The sequence below is a fragment of the Heterodontus francisci genome, chromosome 6, assembly GCF_036365525.1.
Source record: "Heterodontus francisci isolate sHetFra1 chromosome 6, sHetFra1.hap1, whole genome shotgun sequence".
NCBI classification, from domain to species: domain Eukaryota; kingdom Metazoa; phylum Chordata; class Chondrichthyes; order Heterodontiformes; family Heterodontidae; genus Heterodontus; species Heterodontus francisci.
The window spans coordinates 123002793-123024847 of NC_090376.1; positions in this window are offsets into that span (position 1 = coordinate 123002793).

Below are 22055 nucleotides of genomic sequence, written 5' to 3' on the forward strand. Positions count from 1 at the left end.
GTCCTACATGGCAGACTGGTCAGAAAAATAAAAGCCCATGGGATACAGGGGAATGTGGTGAGTTGGATCCAAAATACGTTCAGGGACAGGAAACAAAGGGTAGTGGTTGACATATGTTTTTGCAATTGGAAAGCAGTTTCCAGTGGTGTTCCACAGGACTCAGTGTTGGGTCCCTTGCTGTTTGTGGTATATATTAATGATTTGGACTTAAATGTGGGAGGCATGATTGGAAAATTTGCAGATGACACAAAAATTGGCCGTATAGTTTATAGTGAAGAAGATAGCTGTAGACTTCAGAATGATATCAATGGTTTGGTTGAGTGGGCGGAAAAGTGGCAAATGGAATTCAATCCAGAGAAGTATGAGGTAATGCATTTAGGGAGGGCAAACAAAGCAAGGGAATACACAATAAACGGGAGGATATTGAGAGGGGTAGAAGAAATGAGAGACCTTGGAGTGCATGTCCACAGGACCCTGAAGGTGACAGGACAGGTAGATAAAGTGGTGAAGAAGGCATATGGAATGCTATAGACCAGGTGCAGAAGGTAGGATTAGATTGGGCGGCTAGTTTTTTCAGATGGCGCAGACACAATGGGCTGAATGGCCTCCTTCTGTGCCATCATTTTTCTATGGTTCATTTATCCAAGTGAATAACAGGTGATTGAAAAAGTTATGGGGATTGTAAAATTGTCTGCTGATTCACTTTCATCGCACTTTTCGCCTGGCTGAGATTTCTGCTGTTTGCGGGATGGCAAGAAATTTACTGAGGCCCTGGTGGTGGGAGGAATCGAACAATAGACCACTACACCTCATTTTCCACTGCCATACCACCCAATTCTGATGGTGCAGTGAAGGTAGTCCAGCCCAATGGTCACCCAACACCACATTAAACTGCAGACTTGCCTGAACTGTACAGCAACAACCATTTCCATTTATATAGGGACTTTAACATCCCAAGTTCTTTCACAGGAGCGTTACCAAACAATATTTGACACCGAGCCACATAAGGAAATATAAGGACAGGTGACCAAAAGCTTGGTCAAAGAGCTAAGTTTGAAGGAGAGTCTTAAAAGGAGAGAGAGGCTTCAGGAGAGGTTTAGGGACAAGACTGTCATTTATCAGCAGTCTGATTCACACAGGCTGCCTATAAAAATTGAAAAGATGTCATTACCCAAAAGAATAAGTAAGCACAGAATGAAAAATAGCAAGCAGGCCTGTTCCTTTCCAGTGTTCCGTGCAGAATCGACACTGTCGTGGGCCTCCCAAGTTATTTAATCTTGAAAGGTGCACGATGAGCAACAGATACAATTTTAAAAATCCGTTTTCTCTTCTTTAAAGAAGGTAGCAAAATTTGTCGCTGACCCCGATGCAAATCAAAGGAAAATGCCAGAAAACAAACAATATACACTATGTAACTCTGATAAGTAGCATTTCATGGAAGACATTCTCATGATCTTTGCAAGACTGGATTCACACTGTACCACAGAATCTTTAACCAACAATGTTTATATTTAGCCTATAATCTACAATGCCTTCCATAATGAGGCACTTATCTTGTTAGTAAGATAAGTGCTAACTAGCTTTGATTGGAATCTATTCTACATACCAGTACAGGCGAAAACACCTTTGACTCTCCAGTCTAATTTAAGGTTGGTCAATTGTAGATTGATGTTTCCTGATGTTCCAGGCAGTTTCTAACTTTTTGAATGATGCTGCTGGCAGTTAAGGCTAACGTAACTATGAGTCATTAAATGAGGAAACTGCAGTTTGATTGTTTCTTCCCTGTAGAAATGGATTATTTTCCAGTTTTTTGCACATCAACCTTAGAATAATGGGCCTAAATTAGGTACAGCACAGGATACGTACAGAGTGAGATTTCTTTACACTGTTTCATTAGTTCTGCCTTCAGCTGCCTCGGCCCTAAGCTCTGGAATTCCCTCCCTACATCTCTCTCACCTCCTTTAAGGCACTCCTGAAAACGTACCTCTTTGATCAAACTTACGGTCACCTGCCCTAACATCAATGTGACTCGATGTCACATTTTGTTTGATAATGCTCCTGCGAAGCATCTTGGGATGATTTATTATGTTGAAGGTGCTATATAAATACAAGTTGCTATTTTTGGTATTTTGGTATTAGTCTGATGAAAGTAACCCAAACTGTAACTGTGTGATATATTTTCAGCAACCATTATCGTGCCTCTTTGACTTGGCAAAGGAATAAAAAGACATCATGAGTGGGAGCTGGAGGTACAGCGGAATGGCACACTAATTAACTCCCAATCTGTGGCATAAGGTTCAACCCCGCCCAGACTGGTACAGTGAAGGTCTCCTTCCTCTGATGATGATAGAGCTTCTATATAGTTTCAATTCAATATCTAAGGAGCATGAGCTCACAGCATTAAACTACCTTAATTCATCAGAAATTGGCACCCTTGCTATATACATAGACCACCTTGTCATAAATAAAGGCCTTTCTGTTTATCAAGACAATAGGATTTGTGCTAAGGTCCTTCATGATTCATTCATAATGTCCTGAATTTGGGAAAAACTGCCACTGGGCAAGTGTACAATGCCATTAATCATGCTGGTGCCTTTGTTAGTTGGCAATCTTCTATCACGAAAGACGATGGCCATGGAGCAAACAATCCGTTGAGGTGAGGTGTCTTCTCTTGGTGCACTTTTTCTGATGGTTATGAGGACCAATCCTTGAGAGGCAGGTTCTGCCACAAGTGCTGCCCGTGAAGCTGCCAAGTGACGTTGTGAGTTGTTGTTTTTGATGTTAGTGCCTGTTGCCAAGCTGCTGTAGCAACTGGTCATCGTGGTAGTGTACACCAGTTCACAGGATGTGTCACCATTTCCCTTTTCCACCAGCTAGTGATAGTCGACATTTAGGGCCTTCATGTCATGCTTGCAAACATTCCTGAAGCGGAGTTTTGGGTACCACTGGTTGTCTAGCCCCGGCTATCTCACCATACAGAAGGTCCTCGGGTATGTGACCATCTTCCACCCTGCAGACGTGTCCGATCCACTGAAGCCACCTCTGTTTGATTAGTGCCAACACACTTGGGAGCTCTGCCTTTGAGAGGACTGTCGCATTTGTGATTTTGTCCTGTCAGGATATACCCATAAAGCATCACTTCTTTTCCTGGTAGCTGTAAGTTACCCATGTTTCACAGCCATACAGCAAGGTGCTGAGAACACAGGCCTTATAAACATCAGCTTGGTCCTAAGGGTCAGCTTTGTATTATCCCATGCTCTTTTTGCGAATTTTCTGCTTTCCCTATGCATGTATTCAACTCTGCATCAAGGGACAGATTGTCTGTCACGTTGGACCCAAGGTAGCAGAATTTGCTAACTTTAGAACCACAGAATCATAAAACTCACAACAAAGAAGGAGGCCACTTGGCCTATCGTGTCTATGCTGGCCCACATCTTACGTAATCTAAAACTAATCCCACTGCCACACTCTCTCCGATTGCCCTGTAATCTCCTCTGCTCCCTTGAAAGACGCAATGGTCTATTTCAATTATTCCACGTGATAAAAACTCCATGTTTCATCAACTCTCCATATCAAGACATTTCTCCTCATTTTCTTAAATTGATCACAAGGAAGAGGGGAATAATCTTTGCTTGTTTGTTCTATCAAGCCCCTTCCACAATTTTATAAATCTCTCTTCCATTTCCTGTAGCTGCAATGGAAATAATAATACTAGTAACTCAAGTCTCTCCCTATAACTATAGTTTCACATCTGTGGCATTGTCCTGGTGAATCTGTTGTACACTCTCACTGACTCTAATGCCCTCTCTATAATGGGGTATTCAAAACTGCCTGAAGTAGTCTAACTATGGCCTAACCAATCTTCTGTACAAATGGAACTTGCTTCCTTCACTCTTGTATTGTATGCCGCTACGTAGCAAACTCCAAATGCTGCTGACTTTTATCTCCGCCATTTAATACGATCATGGCTGATTTCCTACCTCAATTCCACCTTCCTGCCCTAACCCATATCCAAAAGTTCCCTTCTTATCTGGGCTGAATCTTGCCTTTTTCTAGCGCAGCACCTAATCTTTAACTCTCAATGATTTGTTATTATTCTTGCATTAACCCTAAATATGTAATGGTTACTATTTCCCAATTGATATCCTACTTTCCCATCTGTTACTTTCCTCATTTCATTGCCAATAACTAAATCACCTTTACGTGACGGAACCTATGATATGAGTTTGTCTTGGCAACAAAGCAGTTTTTCTCATTTCACATGGCCTCAGCCATTGCGAAGCACATTGCTGGCAAGAAGCCTGGGAAATCATGACTTTGAAGCCATTTAACCACATGAGCATATTTTTGAATTCCCCGAGTAGCATTTGTGCAGGACTACTGCTGTGTGGAAACTTCTCCAGATCAACCAAACAGAAATGCCTTCATTGAATCATAGAATCATACAGCACAGAGGAGGCCATTCAGCTCATCATGCCTGTGCTATCTCTTTGAAAGAGTTATCCAATTAGTCCCACTCCCCTGCTCTTTCCCCACAGCTCTACATTTTTTTCCATTTCAAGTATTTATCCAAATCCCTTTTGAAAATTACTATTGAATCTGCTTCCACTGCCCTTTCAGGCATTCCAGATCACAACAACTCTCGGAGAATAAAAATTTCTCCTCATCTCGCCTTTGGCTTTTTTAGCTCATTCACTCGATCAAAACCCCTTGGTGATTTTGCTCACACCTATTAAATCTCCCCTTAAACTCCATTGTTCCATGGGGAACAATCCCAGCTTCTCTCGAGAGAATGAAAATCTGCATAGTCACGATTGTAATGTTGGAAACACGACAGCCAATATCTGTGCAACAAAGTCCCACAAATGTTTTTGTGATGTTGGTTGAGGGATAAATATTGGCCAGGACACCAAGGAGAACTCTCCTGCTCTTCTTCAGAATAGTGCCATGAGATCTTTTACACCCACCTGAGAGGGCAGATGGAGCCTTGGTTTAATATCTCATCTGAAAGACGGCACCTCCTACAGTGCAGCACACCCTCAGTACTGCACTGGGAGTGAATAAATTAGAAATTATAAGGAAGAGGAAATGAGTTAGGAGAGAGTTAAAATCCACACATATACTTAAAAACAGGGCTATTGTCCATTAAGCCCACAGAGGATGGCACCTCACTGATAATGAAAGTACTGCAGAGAAGTAAAATCTAAATGTGCCTCATACATCAAGGAATGCCAATGCCTCCAGTCATAAACTACATAATCTCTGTCTGCATGCTGACTGCATCCTTTAATTACACTTTTTAAAAGCAGTCATTCCAGTGACAGGAAGCAGTCAATCTCAGGATCCCAATCTTTTCTGTGATCTGAGCAGTGAGCCATGGGTCAGACTCAAGAACAAACAGTTCAGTAAGTTTAAGTTCAATTGCAGTTCAGCAAGTAGCTTCGCAATCCTGCATATAGCGACTGTGCACAGTACTAATACAGTCTGTCACTATTAGTGACTATGTACAGTCGGAGTTCTCAAAGCTTTTGCCTCTGAGGCACCCTCCCCTCCCATGTTATAAAAATTCCTCGGACCCTCAGTAACATGACACAGTATTTGTTTCTGTGTAAAAATTAGTTATACAATTATTACAATATATTTACCATTATTTTGGTTTTACTTGCTTTATGAGAAAGTTGGTGCCGGGCACCAGATTGAGACACGAGTGAGAGGGTGTCGTGATGTGTTACAGCTGTGAGCCCTCATCCAGCTGTGTCAGCGGCGGAACTCAGTTACAGACTGTTGGCTGAATTAAATGGGTATGGCACTGAAGTGCAGGTTTCAAAATTCATTAGCGAGAGAGGTGTAGGCAGATTGTGCAAAGTCCACATTCTACACATTCTCTGGTTATTTTTGTCGGATCCCTTCAAACCTTCTCACAGACCCCTGGTGAGCCATTGATGAGGACCTTTGATGTATCTCTCTCTTTGGCCTCCTTGTCTCGAGAGACAATGGGTAAGCGCCTGGAGATGGTCAGTGGTTTGTGGAGCAGCGCCTGGAGTGGCTATAAAGGCCAATTCTAGAATGACGGACTCTTCCACAGGTGCTGCAGAAAAAATTGTTTGTCGGGGCTGTTACACAGTTGGCTCTCCCCTTGCGCTTTTGTCTTTTTTCCTGCCAACTGCTAAGTCTCTTTGATTCGCCACACTTTAGCCCTGCCTTTATGGCTGCCCGCCAGCTCTGGCGATCGCTGGCAACTGACTCCCACGACTTGTGATCAATGTCACAGGACTTAATGTCGCGTTTGCAGACGTCTTTAAAGCAGAGACATGGACAGCCGGTGGGTCTGATACCAGTGGCGAGCTCGCTGTATAACGTGTCTTTGGGGATCCTGCCATCTTCCATGCGGCTCACATGGCCAAGCCATCTCAAGCGCCGCTGACTCAGTAGTGTGTATAAGCTGGGGATGTTGGCCGCCTCGAGGACTTCTGTGTTGGAGATACGGTCCTGCCACCTGATGCCAAGGATTCTCCGGAGGCAGCGAAGATGGAATGAATTGAGACGTCGCTCTTGGCTGACGTACGTTGTCCAGGCCTCACTGCTATAGAGCAAGGTACTGAGGACACAGGCTTGATACACTCGGACTTTTGTGTTCCATGTCAGTGCGCCATTTTCCCACACTCTCGTGGCCAGATGTATAGTACTGTACCAATACAGTCAGTATCAGGATTCCAACATTAGAGACTATGTACATCATTTATACAGTCAGTGTCACAATTGCATTTAATGACTCTGCATGATATCGTAAAATAAGAATTGGGGATTGCAGTATTAGTGACAAAGGACCGTATTAATAACCAGATGTGGAATTACGGAACTTTGTGATTGTGCACAAACCTAGTAGTGTCAGGATCACAGTATTTAATCAATGAATAATGCATTAATAAGAGTTTAAAAATCACTATTATTATGCACTCGTGAAGTGCCACGATTGAAAATACAGAACTTACCATGAAGAGTTACAAAAACAGACCTTCCTTTTAAAAAAGTGAACAATGAGCTCCAAAATGGGCACGGAAGATTATAAGACCTGGCTTTGTACATTCAAGCTGGCTGGTATGAACAAAAGAACACCTTCAAAGCTAAGATGTGTCAATTGTACCCATCCTAAACCCATCAAGAGAAATTTTTGAACTGAATGGGTTCTGCTGAAACAAAAAAGGGGTGAAGTAGGCACATCCTGGGCCATTGTCAGTCACTACAGGGAGAAAAATCTGTCCCCCAACAGAGACAAAGGTGTGAAACCATTTTTTGAGCTTTAAAGACAGATCCCTGAAGGAAGAGAGAGAAGGAAACCCAGGAAAAAGCATCATAAAAACTTGTCCAGCTAAGAGCTGCGAGAAAAATCCAACAAGCCAAGAAGGAAACGCCCTGCTGTGAATTCTACATTTTCAACTTGTGCGGCAGTGAATTGGAAGTGATCCCGTCTTCAAACTGAACTTCCAACCATCAGAGAAATCTACAAACACTTCAGGCCTGCAATCAAAGAGAACTTGACCTCTGAGTGAATTCAACAGGTTTACCATGAATCCCGAAACCCGACCTCGCTTAAAAAACACTTACCCCTTTTCCTCTCTATCTGTCTCTTGTGTGTGTGTATGCGAGTGAATGCGTGAGTGGCTGCAGTTACAACAATTTCAGGATAAGGCATACATCTCAATAAATAATTAATCTTATGTTTTAAACCTACAAGAAAACCTGTCGCTGTCTGTTCATTTGACAAATAAAACACAAAGAGGTTAAACCCTATCAACAAAATCACTAGCTGTGGTCAGGTAGGAGTTGAATAGTGGAAACCATCCATACCCCTCGCAAGTGGCTGTATCACCATAAATTAGTTTCTATAAACAACTTTAATCCTTCATCTTTTTGATTGTGCAGTTTTCATATTAATTGTTCCATGTTAGATTTAGCAGGTTAAAGGGTTAGTGTAAATGCACTTAAACCAATTATAAACAGACGTCATTTTAGTTTGATACTAAGGGACTGACTTATGTACACCAGTCTCTATCCTTAATAAAAGTTGTCTTAACCTGGTGACAGAAACATGGACCCAGTTTTTCACATTTCTATGAATCTGTCACTGGACTAGGGAAGCTGGATTGAACAATGCAAATGTTGGGAACTAGTTTACAGATGCCAGTTTCCTCGAACTGATTTAAAAAGTGACTTTAATCTGGGTGCTAAAGATTAAGAATTCACTGCTACCATTCAGTTAATTCTGCAATTATAATTCATCACAACATGTGATAAATTTGGCAAGTTAAAAAAAAACGATGAGAGGAGGATATATGATAGTAACAAAATGCATAATGGGACAATGGTGAGAAACCAGTCTGAACACAACATGGCTCTTGCGAATGATACAGTTTCTGCTGTCCAATGTTTCCTGGCAATTACTAGTATTGATCAGACAGTATATAGTGATTGGTGAAAGACAGCTACTTTTATGCAGTTAGACTTCCTGTATATTACCTACTGCACAATAGTTGACAACTTTTTATTTAAATAGTAACAAATTTTTCACGATCAATTAGGGATTTGCTTCAATAAATCTAATTGGAGAACTGTGTGATGCACTGGATTAAGCACCGAGGTGAAACTCAGGGAACAAGAGTTCTGGTCAAACTCCGGGAAAATAAAGACAGAAAATGCTGGAAATGCTCAGCAGGACTGGAAGCAACTGTGAGGTGAGAGAAACAGAGTTAGCGGGCCAGATTTTTAAAGCCCGCTGAGTGCAGGTGCAGGTGCGTGCATGATTTGAAGAGTGCGTTCTCGGAGGTCGGCATTGGATCCTGCAACGCCATTTGACACCGGCAGCAAGGGAACTGGTCAAATCCATGCCTCCAATTAATTGCCTGTTGAGCTCATTTAAGAGCTCATTAAAGGGCTTGTCAGCAGCAGGTTTTAATTTTCAATGGCTGGGAATGTTGAGAAAGCCATATGGGAAACACAACAGTGTGTTCAAATTGTGAACACAGCTGGGGGGGCCACGAGGACTAAGGGGAAGGGCTGTTTAAAAATACTACAGAAACACAAAGTAAAGCTCAGCTGCTTCAAAAGTGCCACAGAATGGCCATTGCTGCACCAGTAAGACTTGCTTTTTCTCAGTGGTGAGTGGCAGCAATCCGGAGAGGGATGTGAAGCCACTGGCATCACTTGGGCAACTGGGGTTAACAGGGGAAGGCCTGGTGAACACACAAAGCCCAGCTGAGGTAGTTGAGATGGAAACAGGCGACTCTGACATTGGGCAGAGCAGCCAGGATGAACTGCAGCAGATGTAACCTCCTAGACAACAGGAGGCCAGAGGAGCACAGTGGGGGACTGCAAAGAGAGGAAGGCACTACCCAAGACATCAGGAGTACAGCCCAAGAGACAGCTACCTGCAAATGACAGAGCGCCTGTGCCATAGGAGGCTGCGCCTATCCAGGCAGATGGTCTCGGACCTGTGTGCTCTGATCCACTATGACCTGAGGCCTCACAATCCCCATAGCAGTCCCCTACCTGCAGGCGTCAAGGTCGCAGGTGCTCTGAACATCTATGCAACCAGTTGTTCCAGAGTTCAGCTGTGGACCTAGTTTGCATCTCACAGTCAGCAGCTCATCAGGCCATCAGGCAGGTCATGGATGGCATATTCAGGTGGGCAGAGGACTACAGCCACTTTGACACAGATGGGCCTACATAAGCACAGAGGGTATTGGATTCAGGCTCCATTGCTGGATTTCCCCCAGGTGCAGGGCATCATTTATTGTGTTCATGTGGCCATCAAGGCACCCAGTGACCAGCCAAGGAGATCCATCAACTGGAAAGGCTTCCACTCCCTCAACGTCCAGCTGGTCCACAAGCACAACAAGAGTTTCCGCGACGTGTGCACTCGCTTTCCTGGCAGCTACAATGACTCCTTCATCCTCCGCCAGTCCAGGCTGCCTCACACCTTCACTCCATGCCCCTAAATGCATGGATGGATTTGAGAGGTCAAGAGAAATCCCTTGAAGATTTGGCTACTGACCCCTCAATGGGAGCCCCAGATAGAGGCACAGAGACGATACAACCAATGCCACCTGCTCAGCAGGCCAACCATTGGGCAGGCCATTGGGTCTCTGAAGATGCAATTCTGGCGCCTTATCTATCAGGTGGCACCCTCAAGTACCCTCCTGCAAGGGTCTCGGTAGTTGTGGTTGTCTGCTGCGCTGTCCATAATATGGCCATTCAGAGAGGTGTGGACTTTGAGGACAGTGAGGCCTGGGGAGGAGACAGCGCATCAGGGGAGGAGCAGGAGGTAATAGAGGAGGAAGAGGAGGTGGTGGAGGGGGATAACACTGAACAGGGAGGTGCCCCTGCTACAGGATGAACGGGTGTCCTCCTGCACCCTCCAGGAACAGAATCCCCCTCCTCTCCCTCTCACGGCCTCCAGCATTAGATCCAGGTGGGCATGGATGAAATGAGGGGCAGCCCTGCTCCTAATGTCAGACCTCCAGCTCCCCTGTGACACCTCACTTCCCACTGGTACAGTGGAAGGTTTTGGGACAAACCATAGATCTCTCCCTCAGGACAACCAGCAGCCTCAGTGACGGCTGCCGTGGGGTGTCTACATGAGCTCCACACTTGATCTGACCCTCCTCCATTCCCGGCCCCACTGGCTCTAAGTGGACAGGAAACCCATCTCCATATTAACGAAGGGCCTCCCCATTGAAAATCTGAATCAGTTTCCCACTGGAGGCAGGTTTCAGACCCAAAACTAGACCCGGTTCCTGCTTCCTGCCTCCGTAACAAAAACCCAGCTCGACATTTCAGGTTAATGACCTTTCGTCAGAAACGGAAGAAGTTAGAGATTTCACTGTTTTTAAGCAAGTTCAGAAGCAGGCCAATGGGAAAGGAGGGTTAAGGGAAATAACAAAAGGGGAAGACCTGTGATAGGGTGAAGGGCAGGAGTGATTCATTGACAAAATGGATGATGGTGCATGGAAAAAGAGGGTGGTAATAGGACCACAGATCCTATTTTCAGCATTTTCAGCTTTTATTTAAGATTTCCAGCATCTGCAGTATTTAGCTCTTATGATAGACCAAAAATGTTCAATTTTCCAACTGTAAAGATCCTACATGAAGGCTGGAATTTTACGGGCCCCACCCAAGGCGGGATTGGAGGCAGGGGGGCATGGAGAATCGTGATGGGTAGCCTGGGGATGGCAGGGCAGAGGGCGATCTTCCTGGGGCGGCTCCCTCCTCCATGGGCAATTTGTGGCCCACGAGGATCGCCACTGTTGTATGATTGCCTTTAAGAGCAATGTACCTTTAAGATCTTAATATGGTAATGAGCTAAGTACCAGGATGTGGTCATATGATTACGTGCCAATTTCACTCTGTAACTGTAACACCAAGAGGTAGCTTCTGTAAATAGTTATCTCTGCGTTGTATATAATAGTTAGCTGTTAATAAACCTGTTTGAGCACCTGCCATGGTCACTGGGCCACAGCTGCAGCCATTGGCCATCCAGTAGAGGGGTGCTCCTTCATGATGACAGCCTGGCAGCTGTGGTCTTTTTTAATGTTCAAACTTTTAGAGGTCGCCTCCGTCTTGATGCACCTTCTCCTTCTCGTACCTACATCAGGAGTGTCCATCTCTGTCGCTGGATCTCTCAGGGTGGAGGGACTCCTACTGGTTCTTCAGCCTTCCGGAGCCCACCTGCCATTCTGATTTGGACGGCGTTCCCTGGCCGCTAATTGGCCAGCTCGTCAAAAATCGCGTTGGGCATCACACACTGATGTAACGCAGGGGCGGGACCCAGAAATTCCCCCGACATCGGGCTTCTGACCCCAGAACAAAAATTCTGCTCATTAAGTTGAAGAATCTGTTCTCTCTCAATCTCTCACTGGTCTGTTGTTGTTTCTCGGTGGCTCCTAGTTTGCTTCTGCCTCTTCCCTTCTCTTCTCTCCTTTAATCTTCGTTTTGCTTATTTCTCTGGCTTGTTTGTTGCTTTGATTGAGAGGTGGCAGTGGCGTGGGGAGGGTTAAGGATGCAGTGAAATCTGTAGGAAATCCCTATTACACTGCCACCTAGAGACACCGCAGGGGAGATGAGGAGAAATTATTTTACACAGCGAAGTATTGTGATCTGGAATGTGCTGCCGGAAGCAATTTCAATAGTAACATTCAAAAGGGATTTTTTTTATTATTCATTCATGGGATTCATTTATTGCCCATCCCTAATTGCCCTTGAGAAGGTGGTGGTGAGCTGCCTTCTTGAACCGCTGCAGTCCATGTGGTGTAGGTACATCCACAGTGCTGTTAGGAAGGGAGTTCCAGGATTTTGACCCAGCAACAGTGAAGGAACGGCGATATAGTTCCAAGTCGGGATGGTGTGTGGCTTGGAGGGGAACTTGCAGGTGGTGGTGTTCCCATGCATCTGCTGCTCTTGTCCTTCTAGGTGGTAGAGGTCGTGTGTTTGGAAGTTGGATATAGGATATATACTAAGATATATAGGATATTGGATATCAACCTGAAAAAGGAAAAACCTGCAGGGCCAAGGGGAGTGGGATTAATTGGATAGCTCTTACAAAGAGCTAGCACAGGCACGATGGGCTGAATGGCCTCCTCCTATGCTATGTGATTCTGTGAATCGATGATTCAGCAGTAATTACAGCTAACTTCACCACATAATACTGGGAATGCACAGCAGGTCAGTCGATATCTGGAAAGAGACAAAGTAGGTTATGATGGTTAGGATGATGTGTCTTTTGATCTGATTAGAAGGAAGAGTTATCATTTGCCTGGAAACAGTATGTAGATAGTCCAACTAGGGATGGGGCCATTCTGGACCTGGTATTGGGGAATGAGCCCGGCCAGGTGGTCGAAGTTTCAGTGGGAGAGCATTTCGGGAGCAGTGACCATAATTCCATAAGTTTTAAGGTACTTGTGGATAAGGATAAGAGTAGTCCTCGGGTGAAGGTGCTAAATTGGGGGAAGGCTAATTATAACAATATTAGGCAGGAACTGAAGAATTTAGATTGGGGGCGGCTGTTTGAGGGTAAATCAATATCTGACATGTGGGAGTCTTTCAAACGTCAGCTGATTAGAATCCAAGACCAGCATGTTCCTGTGAGGAAGAAAGACAAGTTTGGCAAGTTTCGGGAAGCTTGGATAACACGGGATATTGTGAGCCTAGTCAAAAAGAAAAAGGAAGCATTCATAAGGGCTGGAAGGCTAGAAACAGATGAAGCACTTGAGGAATATAAATACAGTAGGAAGGAACTTAAGCAAGGAGTTAGGAGGGCTAAAAGGGGTCATGAAAAGTCATTGGCAAACAGGATTAAGGAAAATCCCAAGGCTTTTTATACATATATAAAAAGCAAGAGGGTAACCAGGGAAAGGGTTGGCCCACTCAAGGACAGAGATGGGAATCTATGCGTGGAGCCAGAGGAAATGGGCGAGGTGCTAAATGAGTACTTTGCATCCGTATTCACCAAGGAGAAGGACTTGGTGGATGATGAGCCTAGGGAAGGGAGTGCAGATAGTCTCAGTCATTTCATTATTAAAAAGGAGGTAGTGTTGGGTGTCTTGCAAAGCATTAAGGTAGATAAGTCCTCAGGGCCTGATGGGATCTACCCTAGAATACTGAGGGAGGCAAGGGAAGAAATTGCTGGGGCCTTGACAGAAATCTTTGCATCCTCATTGGATACAGGTGAGGTCCCAGAGGACTGGAGAATAGCCAATGTTGTTCCTTTGTTTAAGAAGGGTGGTAAGGATAATCCAGGAAATTATAGGCCGGTGAGCCTTACGTCAGTGGTAGGGAAACTATTAGAGAGGATTCTACGGGACAGGATTTACTCCCATTTGGAAACAAACGAACGTATTAGCGAGAGACAGCATGGTTTTGTGAAGAGGAGGTCGTGCCTTACTAATTTGATTGAGTTTTTTGAGGAAGTGACGAAGATGATTGATGAGGGAAGGGCGGTGGATGTTGTCTATATGGACTTTAGTAAAGCCTTTGACAAGGTGACGCATGGCAGACTGGTGCAAAAGGTGAAGTCACACGGGATCAGAGGTGAGCTGGCAAGATGGATACAGAACTGGCTCTGTCACAGAAGACAGAGGGTAACAGTGGATGGGTGTTTTTCTGTATGGAGGGATGTGACTAGTGGTGTTCCGCAAGGATCAGTGCTGGGACCTTTGCTGTTTGTAGTATATATAAATGATTTGGAGGAAAATGTAGCTGGTCTGATTAGTAAGTTTGCGGACGACACAAAGGTTGGTGGAGTTGCGGATAATGATGAGGATTGTCAGAGGATACAGCAGGATATAGATCGGTTGGAGACTTGGGCGGAGAAGTGGCAGATGGAGTTTAATCCGGACAAATGTGAGGTAATGCATTTTGGAAGGTCTAATGCAGGTGGGAGGTATACAGTAAATGGCAGAACCCTTAGGAGTATTGACAGGCAGAGAGATCTGGGCGTACAGGTCCACAGGTCACTGAAAGTGGCAACGCAGGTGGATAAGGTAGTCAAGAAGGCATACAGCATGCTTGCCTTCATCGGTCGGGGCATAGAGTATAAAAATTGGTAAGTCATGTTGCAGCTGTACAGAACCTTAATTAGGCCACACTTAGAATATTGCGTGCAATTCTGGTCGCCACACTACCAGAAGGATGTGGAGGCTTTGGAGAGGGTACAGAGGAGGTTTACCAGGATGTTGCCTGGTCTGGAGGGCATTAGCTATGAGGAGAGGTTGGATAAACTCTGATTGTTTTCACTGGAACGACGAAGGTGGAGGGGCGACATGATAGAGGTTTACAAAGTTATGAGCAGCATGGACAGAGTGGATAGTCAGAAGCTTTTTCCCAGGGTGGAGGAATCAGTTACTAGGGGACATAGGTTTAAGGTGCGAGGGGCAAAGTTTAGAGGGGATGTGCGAGGCAAGTTTTTTACACAGAGGGTGGTGAGTGCCTGGAACATGCTGCCGGGGGAGGTGGTGGAAGCAGATACGATAGCGACGTTTAAGAGACATCTTGACAAATATATGAATAGGATGGGAATAGAGGGATATGGGCCACGGAAGTGCAGAAGGTTTTAGTTTAGGCAGGCATCAAGATCGGCGCAGGCTTGGAGGGCCGAATGGCCTGTTCCTGTGCTGTACTGTTATTTGTTGGAATGCCAAACAGTCTTGTCTTTATTTTCTGCAAATGCTGGCCTTTTTTCGTTATACATCGCCAGTATTTTCTGGTTTTATTGCGAGGCTTCCAGCATTTGCAGTTATTATCTTTCTTTTCTTATTTTAGCAAATTTAAACTGTTTGGAAAGAACTGCCAAACAGCTGGTTCTCTCTGGCTCTCGAGACAGGCAAAAAAATGAACTTGCAAAATATTATTCTGATCACAGTAAGGTATGAAACCTAGTGAGCACTCTTATGTAAGCACCTAGTGCAAAGAGAAAAATGGTGTGTTTCCTTATCTGTGGTTCATGTAGCTTATTTCAAAATTACATGACAACAGTGTTATTACCTGGTCTAAAGCAATGCACCCATCGAAAAAAATCGGGGGGCCCATAATTGAAACAGCTCCTCAAAGTCAGTACTAAAGACCACATACTTTGCTTTTATCTTTCCAGCAGATTTAAAAGCTGTTATTCCAATTAGATTTGCCATTCACTGGGACTACTGGGCCTGGTAACAATTACAGAATTTACTTATTGCAAGCAGAACTAACCAGTCCTTTAACTGCGTGCGACTGCACATATGGTTAGACCTCACGTACGGAACCATTTCTGGCCAGTTACTTGTGCCAGGTTCATGCCGAGGACATCAAGGGAAATTTATTTATTAATAGGTATGAGAAAAGCATCGGAGCAATAATCGTAAGCAGCTGTGGGATTCTACCATTTGAATAATCAACCCAAGGGAAAAAAGGAGGAACATTCATGAGTTTGTACTCCTTGGTTTAATAGTTACACAACAGATTGCCATCATGTTAATGATAAGTAAAGTCAAGAGTGAATTTGATTGACCTCCAAAAGACCTATGCTTAGGAAATAGCAATGTAGCCTGTGGGACCAGTGTGTTACAGTCGGTGGTGTTTAGTGGTAGCGAGGTGAATGTAGGGTTGCCAGCTCTGGTTTGGACGTACACCTGGAGGTTTCATCACATGACCTCCTGCCTCCAACTGCCTCATTCCCACACATGTGCCATTATCTCTCTGACCATGTCTATACTCTGAGTGCTCCGCCCTCCCTCGCCAATCCGAAAGTGAACGACTCTTCGTTAGTGGATTTCACATGGTTACGGTCATTAAAAAACTGTGTTGTTGGGCCTGCAATCCATGTGATTCAGGCCCGAGTGCTTTTCAACCAGCTTTGATATACATTGACTAATGACAGTATTGTTTTTATACAACTGTCCTACAGCAAAGCATGCTGGGATACATGACCATGTAAACCACTTTAAAACATTTGAACACTCTTCATTTCCCTATTGGCTGGCAAACAATTTATACAAGCTGGTGCCTCCACTAAGACCAAGATGTTCAGACTTGCCACCTTCATGGGTTACCGCTAAGATGAAAGGACTTCCAATTGTCCTTGCGAGCTCTCTATCTTTTGGAAGGAACAGGTTCTACCCTTATGCTATTTGGCTATCTTAGGTTGCACGTGCTCCTAACAGTCTCAATATTCCAACACTCTGCATTATCCAATTGGATGATACTAGTCAAATAAAAAAAAACACAAATTTTTAATGCTACTATGATTTCTCTCACGGGTTTGTTTGCAGCGGTGTCCTGCAGATTAATTTTCAATTCCTGGAGACTCCAGGACAAACCTGGAAGGTTGGAAACTGTAGCTCAAAGATGATTTACAGCTTGATTTGGTGCAAAGCACAACTTAGTTCTACCTATTTAAAGTTCAACAGCTGACAAATTTGCCACATTGAGAGAGGGATTTTGATGGAGTGGAGGTGAAAAATAATTGCTCACATTCAATGCATTATGATTCAACAGTACAACAGTAACAACATATATTTGTATAGCGCCTTTAATGTAATAAAACATCCCAGCATGCTTTACAGGAGCAGTATAAAACAAAATATGACATCAAGCCACAAAAGGAGATATTAGGTCAGATGACCAAAAGCTTGTTCAAAGAGGTCGGTTTTAAGGAGCATCTTAAAGGAGGAGAGAGAGAGAGAGGCGGAGAGGTTTAGGGAGGGAATGCCAGAGCTTAGGGCCCAGGCAACTGAAGGCACTGCCACCGGTGGTGGAACGATTAAAATCAGGGATGCACAAGAGGCCAGAATTAGAGGAGCACAGATATCTCGGAGGCTGGAGGAGATTACAGAGGTAGGGAGAGGTGAGGCCATGGAGGGATTTGAAAACAAGGATTTTAAAATGAAGATGTTGTTTGACCAGAAGCCAATTTTGGTCAGCGAGCACAGGGGCGATCGGAGAATGGGACTTGGTGCAAGTTAAGATTCAGGTAGCAAAGTTTTGGATGATCTGAAGTCAAGATTGCCAAGGACAGACTCAAACCTTGGATGCCAGAGTTAGACAACAAGGCATCTAACTGGGAAAAGGAACGATTCACTCAGTGCTCTCTTCAAGAGAGATGGGTTCTGATGAAGGATTGCTGACCTGAAACATTAACTCTGCTTCTCTCTCCACAGATGCTGCCAGACCTGCTGAGTATTTCCAGCATTTCTTGTTTTTATTTCAGATTTCCAGCATCTGCAGTATTTGCTTTTTATTAAAGTTCTGACTCTACTTAGCTAATGAAGTGAGGTCTGAGAGGAATGAATATTCCTGTGTGGCTATCCCTGTGTCTTTGCTGGGTGAGATTTCCCATTCAGTGCAGTTTGTAAATTATGGGAAGATTACACCTTGTAGGTGACTCCAAATCAACTTTATCTTTGAGATTTTTTTTTGTGGGAGACAATCCACCATATCAGTGTGGAGGGAGTTCAAAGGGAAGGCCCAAGAAATTAAAAGTTAATGTTTTAACTTGCTGTCCCACACAGTCCCTTAAGATTTTGTAGGTCACAAGATGCTCTGATCTTTGATGCTTTTCCTTTTTTTCTTATTCGTCCTTGGGATGTGGGTGTTGCTGCCAAGGCCAGCATTTATTGCCCATCCCTAATTACCCCCGAGAAGGTGGTGGTGAGCCGCCTTCTTGAACTACCGCTGTCCATGGGAGGTAGGTACACCCACAGTGCTGATAGGAAGTAAGTTCCAGGATTTTGACCCAGTGACAGTGAAGGAACAGTGATATAGTTCCAGGTTAGGATGGTGTGTGACTTGGAGAGGAACTTGCAGGTGGTGGTGTTCCCATGCATCTGCTGCCCTTGTCCTTCTAGGTGGTAGAGGTCACGGGTTTGGAAGGTGCTGTCGAAGGAGCCTTGGTGCGTTGCTGCAGTGCATCTTGTAGATGGTGCACACTGCTGCCACTGTGCGTCAGTGGTGAAGGGAGTGAATGTTTAAGGTGGTAAATGGGGTGCCAATCACGTGGGCTGCTTTGTAGTGGATGGTGTCGAGTTTCTTGAGAGTTATTGGAGCTGCAGTCAAGTGGAGAGTATTCCATCACACTCCTGACTTGTGCTTTTGGGGAGTCAGGAGGTGAGTTACTCACCGCAGAATTTCCAGCCTTTGATCTGCTCTTGTAGCCACAGCATTTATGTGGTTGGTCCAGTTAAGTTTCTGGTCAATGGTAACCCCCAGGATGTTGATAGTGGGGGATTTAACGATGGAGATATGATAGTAGTATTCTGGATGATATTTGATATTTTCTGATTGTAATTTAACTTTACTTTCATCGGTAATTATGACATTCCATTAGAAAATATCATGACGAGATGCTGTATAAAGATTAATGCCAGCAGAATAAAGCAATCAATGGCCTGCTTATGAAATTACCTGTTATTCAAGATTTTGGTTGGTTTACAACCTAGTCAATTAGGACATAAGAAATAGGAGCAGGAGTAGGCCATTCGGCCCCTCGAGCCTGCTGCATCATTCAATACGATCATGGCTGATCTTCTACCTCAACTGCACTTTCCTGCCCTATCGCCATATCCCTGAATTCCCTTAGAGTTCAAACATCTATCGATGTCTGTCTTGAATATGCTTAATGACACAGCCCTCGGGGGTGGAAAATTCCAAAGATTCTGATTAAAGAAATTTTTCCTCGTCTCAGGCCCAAATTGCTGACCCCTTATCCTGAAAACTTATTAGTTAATGTAATAGTAGCTGTTTTGGAAATCACAAACGATTCATTAGAATCTCTCAATACACGACAAACCAAATTCACTCAGAAATTGGGGTAGAAACATTTGAATATGAAAGGTTATGCTGCTACTTACAGTCAAGCAATCACTCCACATGTCCAGCTTTGCTCTAGCCATAGTCCCAACGGGCCATAGGCATCTCTCCCCGTTAGAGAGAGACGTTGGGCAAGGCAAGGAGACAGGCCTCCGTGAACTACCACATCCAGTACGAGGATTGAGGCCACACTGTTGGCATCTTTTTCCATCACACTGTAGCTGTCGAGCCACCTGAGCTAACCGACCCCCCACATGGCCAGCTCCACAATGATAAAACAGTCTGACAACAATGTCCAGAGTCACCCAAGTGGGATCAAGTTTGTTTCTGGATCACCCAACATCCCAAAATTGAGCCAAATCTATTTGACAAGAATCAGCTTGTGTCTCTGCGTTAATACTTGCAAGTTGAAGAAACATTGACATTTGATAGCTCTGGAAAAGTAATTAGCTAATTTATTCAATCACCAACATTTTGTTTTATACTTCAGCCAAGAGGAAATGACCATCAGGTGTACATGATGTGTGAGCATTTCAAGGGAGAATCATACTATAGAATCTGACCTATGGGAGCCAGACTAAGCTTTGGTCTTTGAAATTAATACAAATATCTACTTATACCAATAAAATACAACTTTGAATTTATTTGCTTTCATCGCGTTATTTATTTCTACACAAAAAGGGCTTTACCAAGAGTGGAGATACTGGTTAAAAAGAATCCAGGAGAGAGAAAAGGTATTTGACAAAAAAATCAGAGGTGAGGTAAGGAGATTTTATTAACTCAGTGGTTTGTGATGATCTGGAACTCGCTGCCTGAAAGGGCGGTGCAAAAGGATTCGATAGTAACTTTCAAAAGGGAATTGGATAAATACTTGAAGAGGAAGAATTTGCTAGTCTATAGGGAAAGAGCTGGGGAGTGGGTCTAATTGGATAGCTCTACCAAAGAGCCAGCACAAATGCGATGGGCCAAATGGCTTCTTTCAGTGGTGTAGGATTTTACGATTCAAAGGGTCAAGCTCGTCCTGCTGTTTTTCTCTTTAACTTCTTTTCTCCAAATCACTTTTATTCTTTGCTAATTTTCTGTCTTGTCCCTTCTACAATTTCATTTTCTCTGCTTGTTTTTTGTGCTATCCCCCATTTCTTTCTGCCTTTGTTAGCCTCCTGGATTGTTAGCCATTTTGTACACTGAATTTTCAGTATGCTAGAAGATAAGAATAGAGCAGTAGACAGTTGCCCAGATGCAATTGAGCTATGAGCAGATGCTGTATTGAAAGGACGTAGGGAACAAGGGAACAGAAGGAGGCTATTCAGCCCCTCAAGCCTGTGAGATGAGATGAGACCATGGATAATCTGTGATCTAACTCCATAGCCATTGCTCTATAGCCCTTATTACTTTTGGGTAACAAAAATCTATCAATCTTAGATTTAAAGTTAACAATTGATCTAGCATTTGCAGAAGAGAGTTCCAAACATCTACCACCCTTAGCATGAAGAAGTGTTTCCTAATTTCAATCCTGAAAGGTCTGTCTCCCCCTAAGATCTTTAAATCTTTCATCAAATCAACCCTTAACCTTCTAAATTTCAGGAAATAACACCCTAGTCTGCTTAAAATCTCCTCATGGCTTAACCCTCAATGTCCAGCTATCATTCTACTAAACCTACATTGCACTCTCTCAAAGGTCAATACTATCTTCCTAAGATGTAAAGCCCAGAGTTGTTCACAGTACTCCAGGTCTAATTCGGGCTTCTCCAAAAACCTGGTTTGCCACATTCAGTGAAACAATGGCAATGACAGTGTTAACTGGAAGGCTTCCTATTTTAACAGTGCTCCTCATGGACATTCTGCTTAGGGTCTTGACTGACCTCACACCACACTACAATAGAAGGAAGTGAGCCAGCACATCCAGTCTTGTCAAATGTTGTTTTTGAATGAGGGGCACAAAGGTAGTGAAATATCTGTGCAGACTGAAAGGCCTCCAAGTTGTATTAACCCTTACCATGCCGAATAAATGGAAAGCTCCATCATACAGTTTTGTTTGGTTTCAAACTCCAAACTGTCTCCAATTCAGATGGTCTGAATCCAAATGAGAAAATGGTTAATAGAAAGGAAGCTCATGTTACGGCTTCATATTCTTTCACTGCAACAGATTGACGGGAAAGCTAACGGCACAAACATGTCAACATAACAAACCAGCACCTCTCCACACTACCCATGGAAACAGGGTAGTCAACAAATTGGAGATACTGCACATGTGCAAAAGAGTTTTACATCATGAGTTAATGTGTTATTTGTAAATAATGATATTTCATCTTCCTCTGATATCTCTCATCAAATACAGTCTAAGAAGGGAGGTCGACAACCCGTGCTTTTGAATCTGGATGCAGCTTGGAGTAGGTGATCCATCTCTCCCCCTCACCTCCCTCCTTCCCAACCGTCCCCGCCACACACCCCCCTGGCCATGGTAAAGCGATTGTCTCCAATTCTGGCCTCTTGCGCATTCCCGATTTTAATCACTATTGGCAGCTGTGACTTCAGCTGCCTGGGCCCTAAGCTCTGGCATTTCCTCCGTAAACCCCTCTCCTCCTCCTTTAAGATGTTCTTTAAAACCTATGTCTTTAACCCACCCCCCTCCCTATTAAAGGCCTGCTCGGGTCTGCAAAAAAAAACCCGACCCGAGCCCGACGGAACCACATCCAACCCGAGCACAACCCGGCCAGAGTCCT